The sequence below is a fragment of the Hyla sarda genome, chromosome 7 (assembly GCF_029499605.1).
Source record: "Hyla sarda isolate aHylSar1 chromosome 7, aHylSar1.hap1, whole genome shotgun sequence".
NCBI lineage: Eukaryota > Metazoa > Chordata > Amphibia > Anura > Hylidae > Hyla > Hyla sarda.
In genome coordinates, this window is record NC_079195.1 from 114,809,855 (window position 1) to 114,831,844 (window position 21,990).

Sequence of the window (21,990 nt, forward strand, 5' to 3'; positions counted from 1 at the left end):
GGAAGATTCAGAGACCCTGAAGTTATACGAGAATTCGGCCCATGGAAGGAGATCTGCCCAGTCATCCTGGCGGGAGGAAACAAAATGTCGCAAATAATCACCCAAGATCTGGTTAATTCTTTCTACTTGTCCATTGGATTGAGGATGATATGCAGAGGAAAAATTTAATTTAATCTTGAGTTGTTTACAGAGAGCCCTCCAGAATTTAGACACGAATTGGACACCTCTATCCGAGACAATCTGCGTAGGCAACCCGTGAAGACGAAAAATGTGTACAAAAAATTGTTTAGCCAACTGAGGCGCAGAAGGAAGACCAGGAAGAGGGATGAAATGTGCCATTTTGGAGAATCGATCAACGACCACCCAAATAACAGTGTTGCCACGGGAAGGGGGTAAATCAGTAATAAAATCCATACCAATCAGAGACCAAGGCTGTTCGGGGACAGGCAGAGGATGAAGAAAACCAGCGGGCTTCTGGCGAGGAGTCTTATCCCGGGCACAGATAGTGCAGGCTCGCACAAAGTCCCCAACATCCGTCTCCAGAGTCGGCCACCAATAGAAGCGGGAGATGAGTTGCACAGATTTCTTGATGCCCGCATGACCTGCGAGATGGGAGGAGTGACCCCATTTGAGGATTCCGAGGCGTTGGCGTGGAGAAACAAAGGTCTTTCCTGGAGGAGTCTGCCTGATGGAGGCAGGAGAAGTGGAGATCAGGCAGTCAGGTGGAATGATGTGTTGCGGAGGGAGATCAACTTCTGAGGCATCCGAGGAACGAGAGAGAGCATCGGCCCTAATGTTCTTATCGGCAGGACGAAAGTGAATCTCAAAATTAAATCGGGCAAAGAACAGAGACCACCGGGCCTGGCGAGGATTCAGCCGTTGGGCAGACTGGAGGTAGGAGAGGTTCTTGTGGTCGGTGTAGATAATAACAGGAAATCTTGATCCCTCCAGCAGATGCCTCCATTCCTCAAGTGCTAATTTAATGGCTAAAAGCTCTCGATCCCCGATGGAGTAGTTCCTCTCCGCTGGAGAGAAGGTCCTAGAGAAAAAACCACAAGTGACAGCATGCCCGGAAGAATTTTTTTGTAGAAGAACAGCTCCAGCTCCCACTGAGGAGGCATCAACCTCCAATAGGAAGGGTTTGGAAGGGTCAGGTCTGGAGAGCACGGGAGCCGAAGAAAAGGCAGACTTGAGTCGTTTAAAGGCGTCTTCTGCTTGAGGAGGCCAGGACTTGGGATCAGCATTTTTTTTGGTTAAAGCCACGATAGGAGCCACAATGGTAGAAAAATGTGGAATAAATTGCCTGTAATAATTGGCGAACCCCAAAAAGCGTTGGATAGCACGGAGTCCGGAGGGGCGTGGCCAATCTAAGACGGCAGAGAGTTTGTCTGGATCCATCTGTAGTCCCTGGCCAGAGACCAAATATCCTAGAAAAGGAAGAGATTGGCATTCAAACAGACATTTCTCAATTTTGGCATAGAGTTGGTTGTCACGAAGTCTCTGAAGAACCATACGGACATGCTGGCGGTGTTCTTCTAGATTGGCAGAAAAAATTAGGATATCGTCCAGATATACAACAACACAGGAGTATAACAGATCACGAAAAATTTCATTGACAAAGTCTTGGAAGACGGCAGGGGCATTGCACAGTCCAAAGGGCATGACCAGATACTCAAAGTGTCCATCTCTGGTGTTAAATGCCGTTTTCCACTCGTCCCCCTCTCTGATGCGGATGAGGTTATAGGCGCCTCTTAAGTCCAATTTAGTGAAGATGTGGGCACCTTGGAGGCGATCAAAGAGTTCAGAGATGAGGGGTAAGGGGTAGCGGTTCTTAACCGTGATTTTATTAAGACCGCGGTAGTCAATGCAAGGACGTAGGGAGCCATCTTTTTTGGACACAAAGAAAAATCCGGCTCCGGCAGGAGAGGAGGATTTACGGATAAAGCCCTTTTTTAGATTCTCCTGGACGTATTCGGACATGGCAAGAGTCTCTGGGGCAGAGAGAGGATAAATTCTGCCCCGGGGTGGAGTAGTGCCCGGGAGGAGGTCGATAGGGCAATCATAAGGCCTGTGAGGAGGTAGAGTCTCAGCTTGTTTTTTGCAGAAAACATCCGCGAAGTCCATATAGGCCTTAGGGAGACCGGTTACTGGAGGAACCACAGAGTTACGGCAAGGGTTACTGGGAACCGGTTTTAGACAGTTCTTGGAACAAGAGGACCCCCAACTCTTGATCTCCCCAGTGGACCAATCCAGGGTTGGGGAATGAAGTTGAAGCCAGGGAAGTCCAAGGAGAATTTCTGAGGTGCAATTGGGGAGGACCAAAAGTTCAATCCTCTCATGATGAGCTCCGATGCTCATAAGAAGGGGCTCCGTGCGGAAACGTATGGTACAGTCCAATCTTTCATTATTTACACAATTGATGTAGAGGGGTCTGGCAAGACTGGTCACCGGGATGTTGAACCTGTAGACGAGAGAGGCCAAAATAAAATTTCCTGCAGATCCAAAGTCCAAGAAGGCCACCGTAGAGAAGGAGAAGGCAGAGGCAGACATCCGCACAGGCACAGTAAGACGTGGAGAAGCAGAGAAGACATCAAGGACTGTCTCACCTTTGTGCGGAGTCAGCGTACGTCTTTCCAGGCGGGGAGGACGGATAGGACAATCCCTCAGGAAGTGTTCGGTACTAGCACAGTACAGGCAGAGGTTCTCCATACGGCGTCGTGTCCTCTCTTGAGGTGTCAGGCGAGACCGGTCGACCTGCATAGCCTCCACGGCGGGAGGCACAGGAACAGATTGCAGGGGACCAGAGGAGAGAGGAGCCGAGGAGACGAAACGCCTCGTGCGAACAGAGTCCATATCTTGGCGGAGTTCCTGACGCCTTTCAGAAAAACGCATGTCAATGCGAGTGGCTAGGTGAATAAGTTCATGTAGATTAGCAGGAATTTCTCGTGCGGCCAGAACATCTTTAATGTTGCTGGATAGGCCTTTTTTGAAGGTCGCGCAGAGGGCCTCATTATTCCAGGACAATTCTGAAGCAAGTGTACGGAACTGTACGGCATACTCGCCAACGGAAGAATTACCCTGGACCAGGTTCAACAGGGCAGTCTCAGCAGAAGAGGCTCGGGCAGGTTCCTCAAAGACACTTCGGATTTCCGAGAAGAAGGAGTGTACAGAGGCAGTGACGGGGTCATTGCGGTCCCAGAGCGGTGTGGCCCATGACAGGGCTTTTCCGGACAGAAGACTGACTACGAAAGCCACCTTAGACCTTTCAGTGGGAAACAGGTCCGACATCATCTCCAGATGCAGGGAACATTGGGAAAGAAAGCCACGGCAAAACTTAGAGTCCCCATCAAATTTATCCGGCAAGGATAAGCGTATCCCAGGAGCGGCCACTCGCTGCGGAGGAGGTGCAGGAGCTGGCGGAGGAGATGACTGCTGAAGCTGTGGTAGTAACTGTTGTAGCATAACGGTCAGTTGAGACAGCTGTTGGCCTTGTTGCGCTATCTGTTGTGACTGCTGGGCGACCACCGTGGTGAGGTCAGCGACAACTGGCAGAGGAGCTTCAGCGGGATCCATGGCCGGATCTACTGTCACGATGCCGGCTGGCAGGTAGTGGACCCTCTGTGCCAGAGAGGGATTGGCGTGGACCGTGCTAGTGGACCGGTTCTAAGCCACTACTGGTTTTCACCAGAGCCCGCCGCAAAGCGGGATGGTCTTGCTGCGGCGGTAGTGACCAGGTCGTATCCACTAGCAACGGCTCACCTCTCTGGCTGCTGAAGATAGGCGCGGTACAAGGGAGTAGGCAGAAGCAAGGTCGGACGTAGCAGAAGGTCGGGGCAGGCAGCAAGGATCGTAGTCAGGGGCAACGGCAGAAGGTCTGGAAACACAGGCAAGGAACACACAAGGAACGCTTTCACTGGCACTAAGGCAACAAGATCCGGCAAGGGAGTGCAAGGGAAGTGAGGTAATATAGGGAAGTGCACAGGTGATTACCCTAATTGGAACCACTGCGCCAATCAGCGGCGCAGTGGCCCTTTAAATCGCAGAGACCCGGCGCGCGCGCGCCCTAGGGAGCGGGGCCGCGCGCGCCGGGACAGAACAGACGGGGAGCGAGTCAGGTAGGGGAGCCGGGGTGCGCATCGCGAGCGGGCGCTACCCGCATCGCGAATCGCATCCCGGCTGGCAGCGGGATCGCAGCGCCCCGGGTCAGAGGACGTGACCGGAGCGCTGCAGCGGAGGGAGTGAAGCGAGCGCTCCGGGGAGGAGCGGGGACCCGGAGCGCTCGGCGTAACAGCCAAACTAAGGCGAGAGGAAAATCGTAGAAGGAGTAGGGAGCTGGAGAGTGCCCAGGTGACGGGGGTAGCTTCAGCCCCTGCTCCTGAAGCTGGCCCTGTAACCGCTGAAGCCCTAGAAGAGAACGTGCTGGATGAGGAGATCAGGAGACTTCACAGAGAGAAAGGCAATATGGCCGACCCTTCCGATTCCTCCCACTATGAAAGTGTGGATGAGGAAAGTGGGGTGAGGCCCAAAAAGAAAGATAAGGGCAAAAGGAAAGGGAGAAAGAAGAGGTCAGAGCCCTCTGAAGTTCCTTGTACTACGGGCCAGGTCCAAAACGGAAGCCTGACTGCCCCCCCTCTGATTGACCTGTCAAACCGATACCTCGTCCTCGATACCATCTCCTCCCCCTCCTTGGAGGGGGAAGGTGAGGACGGGGTGCCTAGGGAGAAGGAGCCTCTGGGGGGAACTGGGCCCTGTCCTGTTGAGGCACCTTCCTCAGAGGGCAGGGCTAGACCGGAGCCGGACAGAGACGGGGACCATATGGATCAATCGGAGTGTAAAAAAAGATCCAAGAGTGGTCCTGCCCTCTCGTCTTCTTCGGGGGATGAGGGGGCAAAAAAGAAGGGAAAGAGAAAGTAAAGGGTGTGGCCGTCTAATTTAATCACCCTGTATGGCGGCACTCACCCCATTGACGCTGGCATCTATTAACTGTGCCAGTATAAAGTCAGATACGGCTAGATTCGCAGCCTTTGATTTTCTCGGCCGTGTTGAAGCCGACATTTTCCTTTTACAGGAGACCAGGTTGTCAGATCTAGCCTCTCTGGTAAAAGCCAGAAGAGAGTGGAGGCGCGGTCCCTCCCACTGGTCTCTTGCGGCTGAGCCGTATAGTGGGGTGGCGGTCCTTTTTACCACTCCTGTTGAATGCCGACGGGTTATTGAATTAGAAATGGGGAGGTGCCTGATCTTAGATGTCTTCATGAAGGGACAAGAGCTCCGGCTCATTAACGTCTACGCCCCGCAAACTAAGCGGGGCCGTAAAGATCTCTTTATGAGGATTAAGCCCTTTCTTTTTACGAGTCGGCAAGTGATCTTTGGAGGGGACTTCAATAATGTCACGAGGTCCCAAGATAGGAGAGGCTCCAATGGTCCGCTGACTTGCGATAGTGTGGCACTGATTAGCATAGCTAGAGAAGCTCGCCTAGAGGACGCCCACATCCGGAGCCCCTCAGGCCACACGGGTTTCACCTATCATCAAGGTAGTCGCAGGTCTAGGATAGATAGGTTTTATTTAAAGGAGGAAGCTGTCTCTTCCGTAGTGTCCGTGGTTGAGGTGGAGTTCTCCGATCACTGTATGATTTTGTTTTCCCTGAATGTTTCAGAGACCCCCCGGATGGGAAAAGGTTATTGGAAGCTGAATTCGTCCCTCCTGGAGGAAGCGGAAGTAAGACAGTCCTTTGAGGATTTTCTTCAGAGCCAGGTACCTTTACTGGGCCTATGTAGTAGTAAGTCAGAGTGGTGGGAGATATTCAAGAAGCGGGTTGCGGGGTTCTTCCGCCAGCTCTCGAGCCTCAGGTCCCTGAACAGGTACCGCCTGTATCAGGGTCTGAGGAGGAAACTCGAGCTTCTCGTCTCGACTGGAGGTAACCGAGAGGATATCTCCAGAGTGAAGTCCTTGCTGATGAGGTGTCAGTACGATAGGCACACATCTTTGGTTTTTGAGAGGGATTTCGGGAAGTACCGCTCGCCCGACCCTTACAGAAACTGTAAGATGTCAGTGAGTAGTAAAGTCATTTCAGGACTGATTGATAGTACAGGATCTCTGAATCGGTCCAGATCAGGGATCTTGGAGGTTGTCAGATCCTTCTACTCGCACCTCTTGGGAAGGAAGGATCTAGATCGAGACAGGATGTCGGTTTTCCTGACTGAAACCATTCAGATCAGGGATCTTGGAGGTTGTCAGATCCTTCTACTCGCACCTCTTGGGAAGGAAGGATCTAGATCGAGACAGGATGTCGGTTTTCCTGACTGAAACCATTCCTGAGCCAGGGGTAGACCCCTCTCTTGATGTTTTGGCAGAAGAAATCAGGGAAGAGGAAGTGAGAATGGCGATCGAGGGGCTTGCCCCTAAGAAGTCGCCAGGTCCGGATGGCTTAACATCCGAGTGGTACAGGACCTTTAAGGAGTCTTTAGCTCCCCTCTTGACTGAGGTATTCAATGAGTGTCTCTCCTCGGGCACTCTGCCAAAGTCAATGAGGAGGTCAGCCCTGATTCTTCTGTCAAAGGGTAAAGATCCTAGCCGTATTGAGAATTGGAGACCCATAGCTCTTCTCAATACGGACAGGAAGCTTCTGGCTAAGATATTGTTTAATCGGCTGGTGAAGTTTGCACCCCGGCTCCTTTCTGGGGCTCAGCACTGCTCTTTTCCAGGCCGAAGCACCTTAAGTGCTGTCCTTAGTGTCAGGGAGGCAGTGGAGCGGAGTAGTGCAGGTCTCTGGAAGGGGTACTTGCTGTCCTTGGATCAGGCCAAAGCATTTGATCGGGTGAACCACGAGTACCTATGGTCCGTCCTCCTGAGATATGGCTTACCAACTACTTTTGTTAATTGGCTTAAGATCTTGTATGCAGGGGCAGAGAGTTTCCCGCTGGTGAACGGGTGGTCTGGCCGCTCTTTTGTGGTGGGTTCCGGAGTCCGTCAGGGTTGTCCTCTTAGCCCGCTTTTATACGTGTTCGCAATCGATCCCTTCGTCCGGAGGGTAGATTGTGGGCCGTTGGCGGGGTCGGGATGAGTCTGGCGGAGCTGGATGTCGCCCAGAGAGTGGTGGCGTACGCTGACGATGTCACTATTTTCGTCTCCTCAAGAGAGGAGGTCGATGTGGTGATGTCGGAGGTGGACCGCTACTCGGAGGTATCCGGGTCTAAGATCAACCGGGATAAGTGTGAGAGTCTCTGGCTGGGAGGGGGAGACCCCACGTTTGATCTCCCGGACACCCTTCCAGGGCCCCAAGAGTCAGCAAAAGTCTTAGGCATCACATTCGGCCAAGATGATTATCCCACCAAAAACTGGGATGGTAAGCTCCAGGATGCCGCTCAGAAGGTGGACCAGTGGAAGGGTTGGTCTATGACCCTCAGGGAAAGGGTACACCTGATCAAATCATACCTGCTCCCCTTGTTTATCTATCTGGGCAGTGTATGTATCTTGCCAGAGGCTTACTACACTAGGATCTACAGCCTGTTTTTCCAACTGTTATGGGGGAACAGGATGAACCTAGTCAAGAGGGAGGTTACGTACCGCACGAGGAGACTAGGGGGTTTATCTATGGTAAACCCTGTGGTGTTCTTTACGAACACCTTCTTGAAAGCTAACATCGCAAACCTCTGGTCAGAGAGGGCTTCTCCGTGGGTACTCTCCTGCAGGGAATGGTTTCGGCCTTTCTTCCAGGAATGGGAGAGAGGAGGGCGAGTGAAGGACCTCCGTACACCCCATGGATATCTTCCGGCTTACGCTACCCCGACTTTGAAGGCGATACGCCGGTGGGGTCTGGGAGTGTGGGAGATCAGGACCCAGTCAAGGCAGTTCCTTGACAAACGGGTTCTGTTGACCCACTTCCAGAAGCCTCTGGCGCTCAGGGACTGCCCAGGTCGGGATCTGAGGGTGGGGTTGTATCTTTTGAACATGAAAAGGATCCCCCAGAAGTTTTGGGACTTGGCCTGGCGCTGCTTTCAGGGGAAGCTATATGTAAGGGACAACCTGAAGTGTAGGAACTCTGATGACCGGGCATGTCCCCGAGAAGAGTGCGGGGACACGCTGGAAAGCATGGACCACTTCCTGCTTCATTGTCCCTTTAATATAGGGGTTTACAACCGGGTGGGCGCTTCCATCAACTGGAGTCAACTTGCCGGCCTTACCTATCCGGAGTGGGCTTATGGGGCATTCAGGTCCCTGGGTGGCCGAGACCGGGGCACTTTATTCTTAGTTAGTTTAGTGGTTAGGTACTACACGTGGAATGCACGGTGCTTAGTATCGACCCAACAGAAAGTCCTCTCCGAGGTGGAGGTCTGTAGGAACATCACTGGTGACCTCGGGAAGATCAGGTCTTTGGAGTATGGCAGTCTTGGTACCAGTAGGGCTTCTCTCCTATGGAGAGGTTTTTCTTTTGATGTGCCCTAGGTACTAGGCCCTTAAGGTGAAGTACCTTATTTTGGCCAGGGATAGTGTATATATCTTAGGGTGAGTATAGGGTCAGTTTAATGAAGGGATAGTGATAGGGTTAGAGGTTGATAGGGAGAGGAATTTAAATTTAATTTTATCAGGATTGCCATCCTTCTTCCTGGTGGGGGGCTATGCATGTCACCTTAGCCTTTTGTTTTGTTTTCTATGGATGGATTGTAAAGGGCTTGCAGGCAACCAAACTTGGGCCTTGTGGTTTTGGTGTATTGTACTGTTAATATTGCTTTGTTGTAGAGTATGTATATATTGTTTTGTATATATTGTTCTGTTTACATTAGGTGGGTAGGGGTGTATTTTAGGTTGGGTGGGGTTTCTTTTTTGGGGGGGGGGGTGGTGGTGGTGGTGGTGTGTACCCAGGACTGGACTGTTGCATTGGGTACTATTTTGGGGGTCTGGTATGGGTCAGTTGTGGACAAAAACTGTGACCTATGGACTCTGACCCATGTCCAGAGGGGGTGGTGGGATAGTTTAGTATAGGTTGTTTTTCTGTGTTATAAATGTATTTTTTTTTTTTTTTTTGGTATGTATATTCTGTATGGTTTTATGTATAGTGGGAATTTTTTTTTGTATTTTTATTTAAATTTTTTTTTTTTTTTTTTTTTTTTTAATTATTATTTATATAATGTCATAATTATTTTGAGAGAAAGGCAGTCGGACCAGTTTTCAGTTATTATAGTATTATATTATTTTTGTTAAGGCAGCTAGCCATATTTTTGTTTTTAGGGGGGGGGGGGGGGGGGGAGTGTGGTTATGTTTCCTAGTTTGGATATTTTTAGTTTTTGATCCAAGCGAGGAAAGCTTTATTTATGTTCATTAGGTATGTGTGTGTGTGTGTGTGTTGGACTATAGTAGGTAATGATTTATTTATTCATTTATTTTTGGTTTATCTGGGCTGGCCGGTTAGGAAGGTTTAAGTTGTTATTTTGAGACGGATAGTTTGTTTTTATGTTAAGTTTTGTTAATTTTGTTACAGTGAAATGAACTTGTTTTGTGTTTTGTACTTTTATAATAAAAAAGAGTGTCAGCAGAGAGCACTGTGGTCAGACAGAAGAAAAAAGAAAAGAACTTCCTGTGGTTCATATAGCAGCGGATAAGTACTAGAAGAATTAAGATTTTTAAACAGAAGTAATTTATAAATCTGTTTAACTTTCTGGCATCAGTTGATTTAAAAAAAATTTTTTTTAGCGGAGTACCCCTTTAATTATCTTTGTTGCCCTCCTCTGCACCCTCTCCAGTTCAGCCATGTTCGTCTTATACACAAATTGGACACAATTCCATGTGCGGTCTGACTAGTGATTTATACAGGCATTTATACAGCCAAAGCTATGTTCCTCTCACAAGCCACTATGGCTCTCTTGATGCATCTCATGATTTTGTTAGCCTTGGCAGCTGCTGCCTGGCACTGGTCCCTAAAGTAGAGTTTACTGTCCACCAGTAACCCCATGTCCCTTTTGCAGTAGTTTTACCTAATGTTTTATTATTTAGCCCATATTGTACATTTTTTACATGGCCAAAGTGCATAACTTTACATTTATCCACATTAAACTTCATTCCCCATTTCTGGTGGACAAGTGGACTGACCCCTGCAGTACCCCACTAGTAACTGTCACCCACTTTCTGCTTCCCATTACTCACCAGCAAAAAAACATTTACCGTATTTTTCGCCCTATAGGACGCACCGGCGTATAAGACGCAATTTATAGGTGCAAAATCTAAAAAAATAAAGATTTTGAACCCAATAGTGGTCTTCAACCTGCGGACCTCCAGATGTTGCAAAACTACAACTCCCAGCATGCCCGGACAGCCATTGGCTGTCCGGGCATGCTGGGAGTTGTAGTTTTGCAACATCTGGAGGTCCGCAAATTGAAGACCACTGGATAGGAGGTTATACTCACGTGTCCCCAGCGCTCCGGACCCGTCTCCGCTGCCCTGGATGTCGCTCCATCGCTGTCGCCGTGTCCCCGTCGCTCCGGAACGTCTCTGCTGCCGGCCGGGTATCCTTTCTCTCCGTCGCCGCCATCGCGCCGTTACGCACGCCGACGCACGTACGCGACAACGTGATGATGAGGAAGGAGAGCGCCGGCCATACAGGGGATCCCTGAACGGAGAAGATACCGAGGAAGCAGGTAAAGTCCCTCCCGGTGTCCTGTAAGCACTAACCCGGCTATTCAGTTAGGCTGTTCGGAACCGCCGCGGTGAAATCGCGGCGGTCCCAAACAGCCCGACTGAACAGCCGGGTTAGTGTCACTTTCCCTTCAGACGCGGCGGTCAGCTTTGATCGCCGCGTCTGAAGGGTTAATACAGGGCATCACCGCGATCGGTGATGTCCTGTATTAGCCGCAGGGACCGCCGCAATAGGCATATAAGACGCACCGACTTTTCCCCTCCCAGTTTTGGGGAAGAAAAAGTGCGTCTTATACGGCGAAAAATACCGTACATATATCCTCTCCAGGTCACAGCTTCTTCATTTTATGTACTTACCTTTTGTGTGGCACAGTATCAAATGCCTTAGAAAAGTCCAGCTATAAACCATGTAAGGGATCAGACTTACCTGACAGAACTCACAAGTGTTACCCACAACAGAAGTTAAACTTACAGGCCATAGTTTTTGACCAGGGAAAGCCAGAGATCAGAAACTGGTGAGAGGTGCACAGCTCCACATTGTTTCCTCCATTTACTCCACATGAACGGAGATCGATAATAACTTCATAGAAGCAATTACTTCCACAGAAGGACTTTGAATCGGCACACAATGCCCAGTGTTGCCTAGTATATATTTTTTTCTCCCAACAGGAACCATATCAGAGGATAAGTGGCACTATATGATGCAACATATATATTTCTTTTAACAGGGACCGTAAGAACTTATGCAATATCTGCTATATCATAGCGCTCTATATAGAGATAATTTATATACAAATAGGGACCATATTTCCTTCGCTGCTACAGTGTGTTTTACATTATGCACATTTGAACTTTGTTTTATTTGTTTTATTATTACTATTGGAACACTCCTTGTGAGCAACTGCATGGTCTCTGCAGTTGGCTCCAAAATTACAATTGTTTTATAGTAATATTTACTAACCCAATATCTATGCATTTAACCCTTTAAGGAACCAGCCCATTTTCACCTTAAAGGGGTACTCCGGTGAAAACCTTTTTTTCTTTTAAATCAACTGGTGGCAGAAAGTTAAACATATTTGTAAATTACTTCTATTAAAAAATCTTAATCCTTCCAGTACTTATTAGCTGCTGAATGCTAAAGAGTAATTTCCTTTCTTTTTGGAACACTGATGACATCACGAGCACAGTGCTCTCTGCTGATATCTCTTTCCATTTTAGCAACCATGCATAGCAGATGTATGCTAAGGGCAGCATGGTGGCTCAGTGGTTAGCACTGCTGCCTTGCAGTGCTGGGGACTGGGGTTCAAATCCTACTAAGGACAACAATAAATAAAGCATTATTATAATAACGTCAGCAGAGAGAACTGTGCTTGTGATGTCATCAGAGAGCATTCCAAAAAGAAAATGCTTTCCTCTGTAGTATTCAGCAGCTAATAAGTACAGGAAGGAATAAGATTTTTTAATAGAAGTAATTTACAAATATCCATAGAAACTCCAAGAAGGAGAGAGCACACCAGGTAGCAAACCAAATAAGTGGAAAAGGCAAACTTACGATACCGCGAGGTAACTGTTAGGAGCGTCCGGACTCACTTCAATATGTACTTAGCACCTGCGGGGTGCACACACTAGGTAAAGTATCAATATATGCAGAAACAAAGAGGTAGTATGCACTCACCGCTGGTAAGCTGCTACGGGCTCCGAGTCCGGGATCACCACGGCATGTATGGAGACAATAAGGGGCGCTCAAAAGGCAACACCGGCTGTTTCGGACGTAGGAACATCCTTCTTCCGGAGGCCAGAAGAAGGACGTTCCTACGTGCGAAACAGCCGGCGTAGCCTCTGAGCGCCCCTTATCGTCTCGATACATGCCGTGGCGATCCCGGACTCAGAGCCCGTAGCAGCTTACCAGCGGTGAGTGCATGCTATCTCTTTGTTTTCACCGGAGTACCCCTTTAAGGACCCGGCCATTTTTTGCACATCTGACCACTGACACTTTAAGCATTAATAACTCTGGGATGCTTTTACTTTTCAGTCTGATTCCTAGACAGTTTTTTCGTGACATATTCAACTTTATGTTAGTGGTAAAATTTTGTCGATACTTGCATCATTTGTTGGTGAAAAATGCCAAAATTTGATGAAAATATTTTAACTTTGAAGCTTTCTGCTTACAAGGAAAATGGACATCCCAAATAAATTATATATTGATTCATATACACAATATGTCTACTTTATATTTGCATCATAAAGTTGCCATGTTTTTACTTTTGGAAGACATCAGAGGGCTTCAAAGTTCAGCAGCAATTTTCCAATTTTTCACAACATTTTCAAAATCAAAATTTTTCAGGGACCAGTTCAGATTTGAAGGGGATTTGAGGGGTCGTCTTATTAGAAATACCCCATAAATGACCCCATTATAAAAACTGTACCACTCAAAGTATTCAAAATAAAATTCAAACAGTTTGTTAACCCTTTAGGTGTTTCACAGGAATAGCAGCAAATTGAAGGATTAAAATTTTTACAAGGGGTAAAAAGAGAGGAATCTTCCTAAAATTTGTAACCCAATTTCTCTCGAGTAAGGAAATACCTCATATGTGTATGTAAAGTGCTCTGTAGGTGCACTAGAGGGCTCAGAAGGAGCGACAATGGGATTTTGGAGAGTGAGTTTATCTGAAATGGTTTTTGGGGGGCATGTCACATTTAAGAAGTCCCTATGGTGTCAGAAGAGCAAAGCACCCCCTCCCCCCCGCATGGCATACTATTTTGGAAACTACACCCCTCAAGGTACGTAACAAGGGGTACAGTGAGCCTTAACACCCCACAGTAGTTTGACGACTTTTTGTTAAAGTTGGATATGTAAATATTATTTTATTTTTTTTTTTATAAAATGCTAGATTTCCCCCAAATTTTACATTTTTACAAGGGGTAATAGGAGAAAATGCCCCCAAAAATGTGTAACCCCATCTCTTCTGAGTATGGAAATACCCCATGTGTGGATGTCAAATGCACTAAAATGCTGGTGTTACCCTACATTTTTTCATTTTCACAAGGGGTAATAGGAGAAAAAGCCTCCCAAAAATTGTAACCACACTGGCATTTGACAGATCTTTGGAACAGTGGGCCCTGCAAATGAAAAATTTCATTTTTCATTTTCACACACCACTGTTCCAAAAATCTGTCAGACACCTTTAGGGTGTAAATGCTCACTGTACCCCTTATTAAATTCTGTGAGGGGTGTATTTTCCAAAATGGGGTCACATGTGGGGGGGGGGGGGGTCCACTGTTCTTGCACTATGGGGGCTTTGTAAACATACATGGCCTTCAATTTCGGACACATTCTCTCTCCAAAATCCCAATCCCAATCACCCGCAGAGCACTTTGCATCCACATATGGGCTATGTTCTTACTCAGAAGAAACGGAGTAACACATTTTGGGGGGCTTTTTTCCTATTCTCCCTTGTGAAAATGAAAAATTTTGGGTGAAATTAGGGTAACACCAGCATTTTCACATCCAACTTTAACCCCTTAACGACGCAGGACGTATATTTACGTCCTGCGCCGGCTCCCGCGATATGAAGCGGGATCGCGCCGCGATCCCGCATCATATCGCGTGGGTCCCGGCGCTAATCAACGGCCGGGACCCGCGGCTAATACCACACATTGCCGATCGCGGCGATGTGCGGTATTAACCCTTTAGAAGCGGCGGTCAAAGCTGACCGCTGCTTCTAAAGTGAAACTGAAAGTATCCCGGCTGCTCAGTCGGGCTGTTCGGGACCGCCGCGGTGAAATCGCGGCGTCCCGAACAGCTGATCGGACACCGGGAGGGCTCTTACCTGCCTCCTCGGTGTCCGATCGACGAATGACTGCTCCGTGCCTGAGATCCAGGCAGGAGCAGTCAAGCGCCGATAATGCTGATCACAGGCGTGTTAATACACGCCTGTGATCAGGATGAGAGATCAGTGTGTGCAGTGTTATAGGTCCCTATGGGACCTATAACACTGCAAAAAAAAAGTAAAAAAAAAGTATTAATAAAGGTCATTTAACCCCTTCCCTAATAAAAGTTTGAATCACCCCCCTTTTCCCATAAAAAAAAAAAAACAGTGTAAAATAAAATAAAAATAAACATATGTGGTATCGCCGCGTGCGTAAATGTCCGAACTATAAAAATATATCATTAATTAAGCCATATGGTCAATGGCGTACGCGCAAAAAAATTCCAAAGTCCAAAAAAGCGTATTTTGGTAACTTTTTATAACATTAAAAAATGAATAAAAAGTGATCAAAAAGTCAGATCAAAACAAAAATCATACCAATAATAACTTCAGATCAGGGCGCAAAAAATGAGTCCTCATACCGCCCCGTACATGGAAAAATAAAAAAGTTATAGGGATCAGAAGATGACATTTTTAAACGTATAAATTTTCCTGTATGTAGTTATGATTTTTTCCAGAAGTGCGACAAAAACAAACCTATATAAGTAGGGTATCATTTTAACCGTATGGACCTACAGAATAATGATAAGGTGTAATTTTTACCGAAATATGCACTGCGTAGAAACGGAAGCCCCCAAAAGTTACAAAATGGCGTTTTTTTTTCGATTTTGTCGCACAATGATTTTTTTTTCCGTTTTGCCGTGCATTTTTGGGTAAAATTACTAATGTCACTGCAAACTAGAATTGGCGATGCAAAAAATAAGCCATAATATGGATTTTTAGGTGGAAAATTGAAAGGGTTAGGATTTTTAAAAGGTAAGGAGGAAAAAACGAAAGTGCAAAAACGGAAAAACCCTGAGTCCTTAAGGGGTTAAAGAAAACTTGTCAAACAACTGTGGGGTGTTAAGGCTCACTATACTCATTGTTACATTCCGTAGGGGTATAGTTTCCAAAGTGGGGTCACATGTGGGTATTTATTGTTTTGCGTTTATGACAGAACCACTGTAAAATCAGCCACCCCTGTGCAAATCACCAATTTAGACCTCAAATATACATGGTGCGCTCTCACTTCTGAGCCATGTTGTGCGCCCACAGATCACTTCACACCCACATATGGGGTAGTTCCATACTCAGGAGAGATTGCGTTATAAATTTTGGGGGTCTATTTTTCCTTTCACAAAATGTTGTTTTTTTTACACTAACATGCTGGTGTAGACCCCAACTTTACCTTTTCATAAGGGGTAAAAGGAGAAAAAGCCCCCAAAATTTGTGGTCCTAAATCCCATATCCCATATGTGGTCCCAAAGCTGTTGCAAAACAACAACTTCCAGCATGCACTGACAGACCATACATGCTGGGAGTTGTAGTTATGCGACAGCTGGAGGCACATCGGTTGCGCAACACAGAGTTTGTTACTTAACTCAGTGTTTCGCTACCATTGTGCCTCCAGCTGTGGTAAAACTAGAACTCTAAGCATGTATAGTCTCTCAGTGCATTCTGGGAGATGTAGTTTTGCAACAGCTGGAGGCACACTGGTTGCCAAACACTGAATAAGGACACAAACTCTGTTTCACAACCAATGTGTCTCCAGCTGTTGCAAAACTGCAACACTCAGCATGCATTGACAGTCGAAGGGCAAGCTGAGATGTTGTAGTTTTGCAACAGCTGGAGACACACTGCTACAACTGTCAGTATGCCCTTTGGTAGTCTGTACATGCTGGGAGTTGTAGTTATGCAACAGCTGAATGCGGAATGCACTTTTTCATAGAAAAAATGTGCCTCCTGCTGTTGCATAACTACAACCCCCAGCATGCACAGACTACCAAAGGGCATGCTGGGAGTTGTAGTTAGAACTCCAGTTGTTGCAAAACTACAACTCCCAGCATGCCCTTTGGCAGTGCATGCTGAGAGTTGTTGCTAAGCAACAGCAGGCCTCACCTCCTGCTGTATCCTGCCGCCGGGACCTCTGCTGCTGCTGCCACCACTCCTGCAACCAGGCCCGCCGCCACTGTTCCTGAGGGCACCCCCGCTGGACCAGGGAGAGGTAAAAGACCTCCGCCGGCCCCGATATCTGCCACGATCACCACCCAGCAGGACAGTGATTGGTCGGTAGTTCCGACCGATCAATCCCGTGATCGTGAGGTGGCACCCCTGCTGGGTAAGGGTGAATGGGGCTGTCTCGGTAGCCCCATTCACTCTATTATTCTTGGTCACCGGGTCACCAGATACCCGATTGCCCCAGAATCGCCGGTCTGAATTGGTCTCAGGACCCCCCAAGGGTTTGCACAGGGTGCCTGCTGATAGATATAATTAGCAGACATCCCGGTCTGGTCCCCGCCCGACGGGGACCAAAATTCCCAGGGGCGTATAGGTACGCCCTGGGTCCTTAAGTACCAGGGTGTTAGGGCATACCTGTACGCCCTGCGTCCCTAAGCGGTTGAATATATCCAGTAATTAAATAACATATTTTATTCAAACTTCTTGATTGGACCTACATTCCATTATATATTTGTGATTGCATTACCACACATGTTCCATTAGTTTCACTAGAGAACAGGACACTCCCTTTTTTCAACATTTGCATATTAAAGGCTGCATAGAGTATACAGCTTATTACTAGTTCTCGTGTAACTTACCCCCAGCCATTGTTGAGCTACCTATATTGTACCTGCTTATATTCATTCACCATTTAAATTCAATTGAACCTGCTTTCAAGGATGGTAATTTTAAGTACAACCTTCCAATTATGCAATCTATGGCTGTCGGTCTGTATAATGTTAACAATTGACACAATGGTAACTTTTATGCATTATTATCACTCATTTTGCAGTAGGTTTATAGTTGGTTTGCTGATCCTCATTAAAGAGGTCTCCAAGTCTATGTATGAGTACTATGAAAAGTGTAATGTTATTTTAATGATAAGGTACCATTGGTGTAATTTATACTACTAATTGGAACAGTTAGGCACACTAAATGGCTGATTGCAAATTGAGTATAAGAAATGCCAGGCACAGGGAAAAAGAAGAGGATGGGAACAATTAGCAATTATGATATAATTATCTTAATTCCAAGTGACAATATAGACAATATTTGCATGTTTTTCCTGCTTCAGCAGAAAATTAATTGTAAATAACTGCAAAAAATCATTAGGAAAGTTACCTAATAATACATTCAATAGTTACTTATTGTTATTAATAATAATACAAATTATTTGATTGAGTGGATTTTTAAATAACAATACAGTATAACAAGTTCTTTTCTTACTGGAAATGAGTTACTTTGCATCCATTATTCCAATGAAGCATTGCATGGCCTGTAAGACTCCATATGACAGTTTAATGGTCTTCTGAAGAAGGCACACTATTCTCCTAATCCAGAGGTTCCAAACCTTTTTTTTTATGCCAGAGTAACCCTCGGCAGCCAATTTAAATAAATTGTGCCCTCCCATATATTAGAGACATGATTGTAATTAATATTATTGATGTTATTTCAAATGTATATGCTTTCTTTACTCCATATGCTTTCCCTAGGCCTCCTTATCCCCTCAGAATAGTGAGTGCAGCTCTGGAGTATAATTCTGGATGTAAGGGTGCATGCCCACCATGATTTGTGCATCTGGATCACTGCTGTACCCTATTCATTTTAATGAGCCAAACTGAGTCAGATAGGGACACTGGTCAACTCCTTTTTCCAATATTTGGCATTTGACCCAGATAAAAAATTGTGATTTACTGCAGTTTTTAATTCGGGGCAAAAGCTGGTCATGGTCAGAATATGAGCAAGAAAATGTAAGCCAAGAGTCAAAATTCACGTGGTTGGGAAGGGGTTAAGGACCAAACATTAAAGGAGAAATCCACTGGGAAAAAAAATTATAATCAACTGGTGCCAGAAAGTTAAACATATTTTTAAATTACTTCTATTTAGAAATCTTAATCCTTCCAGTACTTATCAGCTGTTGTATGCTCCACAGGAAGTTATTTTCTTTTTGAATTTCCTTTCTGCCTGACCACAGTGCTCTCTGCGGACAACTCTGTCCATGTCAGGAACTGTCCAGAGTAGAAGAGGTTTGCAATGGGGATTTGCTCCTACTCTGGACTGTTCCTGACATGGAAAAAATTAAGAAACAAACAATGTTGTGTACTCAACAGGACAATGTTGAGGGAAATGGTCAGCTAAGGAATCTTAGTGCAGAAAATGAAAGACACATGATACTTCCCTTTAAAATCAGAATATGTCCAAACATGCATGAGCTCAGTGCAGGAAGAAACCTGAGGGACCCAGGTACACCCATCTACTGTTTGGAGAAGTCTGTCCAAAAGTCGTTTATATAGAAGAATTATGACCAAAAAGCCATAGCTTTCATGTGGAAACAAGGCAAAGTGACCCAACTATGCACAATTTCTTTTTAATATTTGACTTTTTTTTTTATACTTGACTGTTAGAAAAAGTAGTTTATTAGCTAAAGAGCTGGAAAGCAGTACAATAATGAGTTTTTCAAAGGCAATAGTCAAGAAAGCTGGAGGTTCCTTGCAAGTCTGAGGCTGCCATTCAGCAATTGGATTGGTTGTTCTCAATGCTGAGAAATAGAAGCAGACAATTATTTCTCATGCAATATCAATGAAAAAAATACCAAAAAATGTTATTGGGAACATTATGACTTGCCATTTGAACCATTCACATATAAAGGAAACAAACAAATTATACTGTCAGTGGGCATTTATTAGATATACACACCCCTCATTGTACAACATTCACACAGCCCAAATCCCAGCACACCACCACCCCCCCCCCCCCGCCAACTGTATAATCTGACCCATTACCTGATATGCCCTCCCACTTTTAAAATAAAGTTCACATTCATCTGACTGATTCCCTGAATTGTTTGACAAACTATAAATCCACATCTCTCAGGAATGGAAGGGCATCTAAAAAATATATAAAAGGTGTGTGATCAGGGAACTTATAGATATTTGATTAACTTAAAACCAAGATTTTTGGGTGGAATTTACCACGGTTCCTCTTTAAATTGGACTTTCAAAAAAACACAATTAATATATCGTGAGAGGGGAGAAGATGAGATTGTTGTGCATTAAGATCTCTCCACATTCCTTCCAATAGGTGTTGTAAAAGTCATATATAATAGATAAGTGTCAGTTCCACAAAAAAGACTAAATCAATATTGTTCTCTGGAGTGGTGGACCCTCACAATCAATGTGTATGGCCTATCCTATTTAATCACTCATGAAGCATCCAGAGGATACTGCATTTATTGAATCCCTTCAGCCATCAAGACATTTAGAAAATAAATGCTCAAGAAAATTGATCATCTCATACCATCAAAAAAAATCAATAAAAACTGGAAATAAAAATGTTTAAAAATAAATATTAAACATAGAAAATCTGTTCTTCATTAAAGAACTAGGCAAGCTAACCCATGTAAGGCCTTAGGGTTATGAAATTCATATTGCCTGACAGCTGGGACATGTAATTCCAGACTCCAAGCAGGTAAGTTTTTGCTAATATTTAGCCCTGCTTCGGGCAAGGAATGCCAAACCAGCAGCCCCCTGGGGATCTGAGCATGGGACTTCAGACTTGATGCCCCAGTTCACGAGACTGATATTAGCTGCATGTGTGTCTTTCTTTATGGAGGTCATGTTGATCTTGATATATTAGATTTTTATTCAGTAAAAGTATAATGTTATTAGTCACTGTAAATTGGTAATGGTAGTGTAACTGGTGGGTGGTAGCATATGGGAACTATATAGTCTGACTATAATGACTTACCATAGTATATGGTATGTGACTCTGTTGTGTGAAATATTTTAGCATTTGGAGCCCTACTTTAAATTTTGCACAGGGCACAACTAGTCTTAAACCTGTTCTGCATGCAGGAGATGTGCCTTTTGGAAGATTCTTCTTTTCTTCCTTGACTGCTGTGCAGGTGCCCAAAGAGGTATTTATGACAGATCACTTCCTCCCAGCATTCATGAAGCTGCGCAGGTGTATTGAGCAGTGCTAGAAGATCTCCACCCCCCCCCCCCCACACTCCCAACCATCTAATACACAACCCATACTTCAAAGTTTCTGGGAATAAATATCTTATTTAATAATATTTAGAAAAAATTCATGATCAGAAAATCATGCGCCTCAAATCTGTGCAGGATACTGTATGTGTGAACGTAGTTTGTTTCTTAGACTCCAAGAATCAGATTGTAGCCTCCTCCAAGCAACTGCTGAGCCAACATGGCCTGGTCTACCACATAAGGTCCACCTCCTGATAATAGTCAGCAAAATACATCCTGTGTAAAGCCTGGCACGTACAGGGTCCTGATGTTGACTAGAATTATGGCTAGAGATGAGCAAATTTTTGAAAAATGTTATTCGCCTGATTGGCCGAATTTTCCGAACAAATTTGGTTTGGTCTGATTTTATTCACGGTGAATCGCTATTAAAAATTGCTATTTCTGGGCTACAGAGAGCCTCAATATCACTTTGCAGAGCAGCACAAGGACAGAGCCTGGAGGTGGCATCAGTATGAGGAGACCATATGGTCATATGGTGGCAGAATTACACAGCCTGGAGGTGGCGGCAGCATGAAGAGACCATATAGTGGCTGAATGACACAGCCTGGTGGTGGTGGAAGCATGAGGAGACCATATAGTGGCTGAATGACACAGTGTGGAGGTGGCGGCAGCGTGAGGAGACCATATAGTGGCTGAATTACCCAGCCTAGAGTTGGCAATAGCGACGAGACCATAGGGCCTCACAATTGAAAAGATTTAAGAAATGTTTTCACATTTAAATTGAAGATTTCAAACAGATGAACATAAGTTTTAATGTGCCAGCAGCATGAGGAGATCACATGGTAGCACAGTGACACAGCCTGGAGGTGGAAGCAGCACGAGTAGACCACAATCTGGCAGAATGACACAGCCTGGAGTTGGCAGCAGCAAGAGGAGACCATATAGTGGCTGAATGACACAGCCTGGAGGTGGTGGAAGCATGAGGAGACCATATAGTGGCTGAATGACACAGCCTGGAGGTGGTGGCAGCATTATGAGACCATATAGTGACCTCTTTGAAGGTTTGGATGCTGTCAGATCTGTAGCATTTTTGAAATCTGAGATGTTTAAATTATCTGTTAAACTCAGGCTGGGACTGCTGCAATGCCTCTGCCACAGAGGACCCCTAGAAATGGCAGATTTGTTACTGAAGGTTCTGAAAGATTTAGAGTTGTGGATAGAAGACATGTCCCACAGTCTGTGTGTTCTCCTTAATTCATTTGCAGCACTCTCAGAATGTAAGGGCAACATGGAAAATGGCTCAAGTACAGAGGGTGAGAAACCATCGACTCCTATGTCTAATGTATGCAAGACTGCAGCCAAGGGCAAAAAAGATAAGGGGAAGTCTGAAAGGAAGCAGCTGTTGCTGGGT

At 45.7% G+C, this 21,990-nt stretch overlaps 2 protein-coding genes across 3 annotated transcripts in view; one reads left to right on the forward strand and one right to left on the reverse strand.

The window, feature by feature from the left end:
• The window catches only part of LRRC20 (leucine rich repeat containing 20), a 787,843-nt gene that overhangs the window by 234,141 nt on the left and 531,712 nt on the right, over nt 1-21,990 (reverse strand). The window lies entirely within an intron of this gene.
• The window catches only part of LOC130282344 (ropporin-1-like), a 90,834-nt gene continuing 85,329 nt past the window's right edge, over nt 16,486-21,990 (forward strand). Inside the window, exon 1 of the mRNA XM_056530491.1 lies at nt 16,486-16,600. The gene's annotated coding sequence lies outside the window, so the exon portion shown is untranslated. The remainder of the gene's footprint in view (nt 16,601-21,990) is intronic.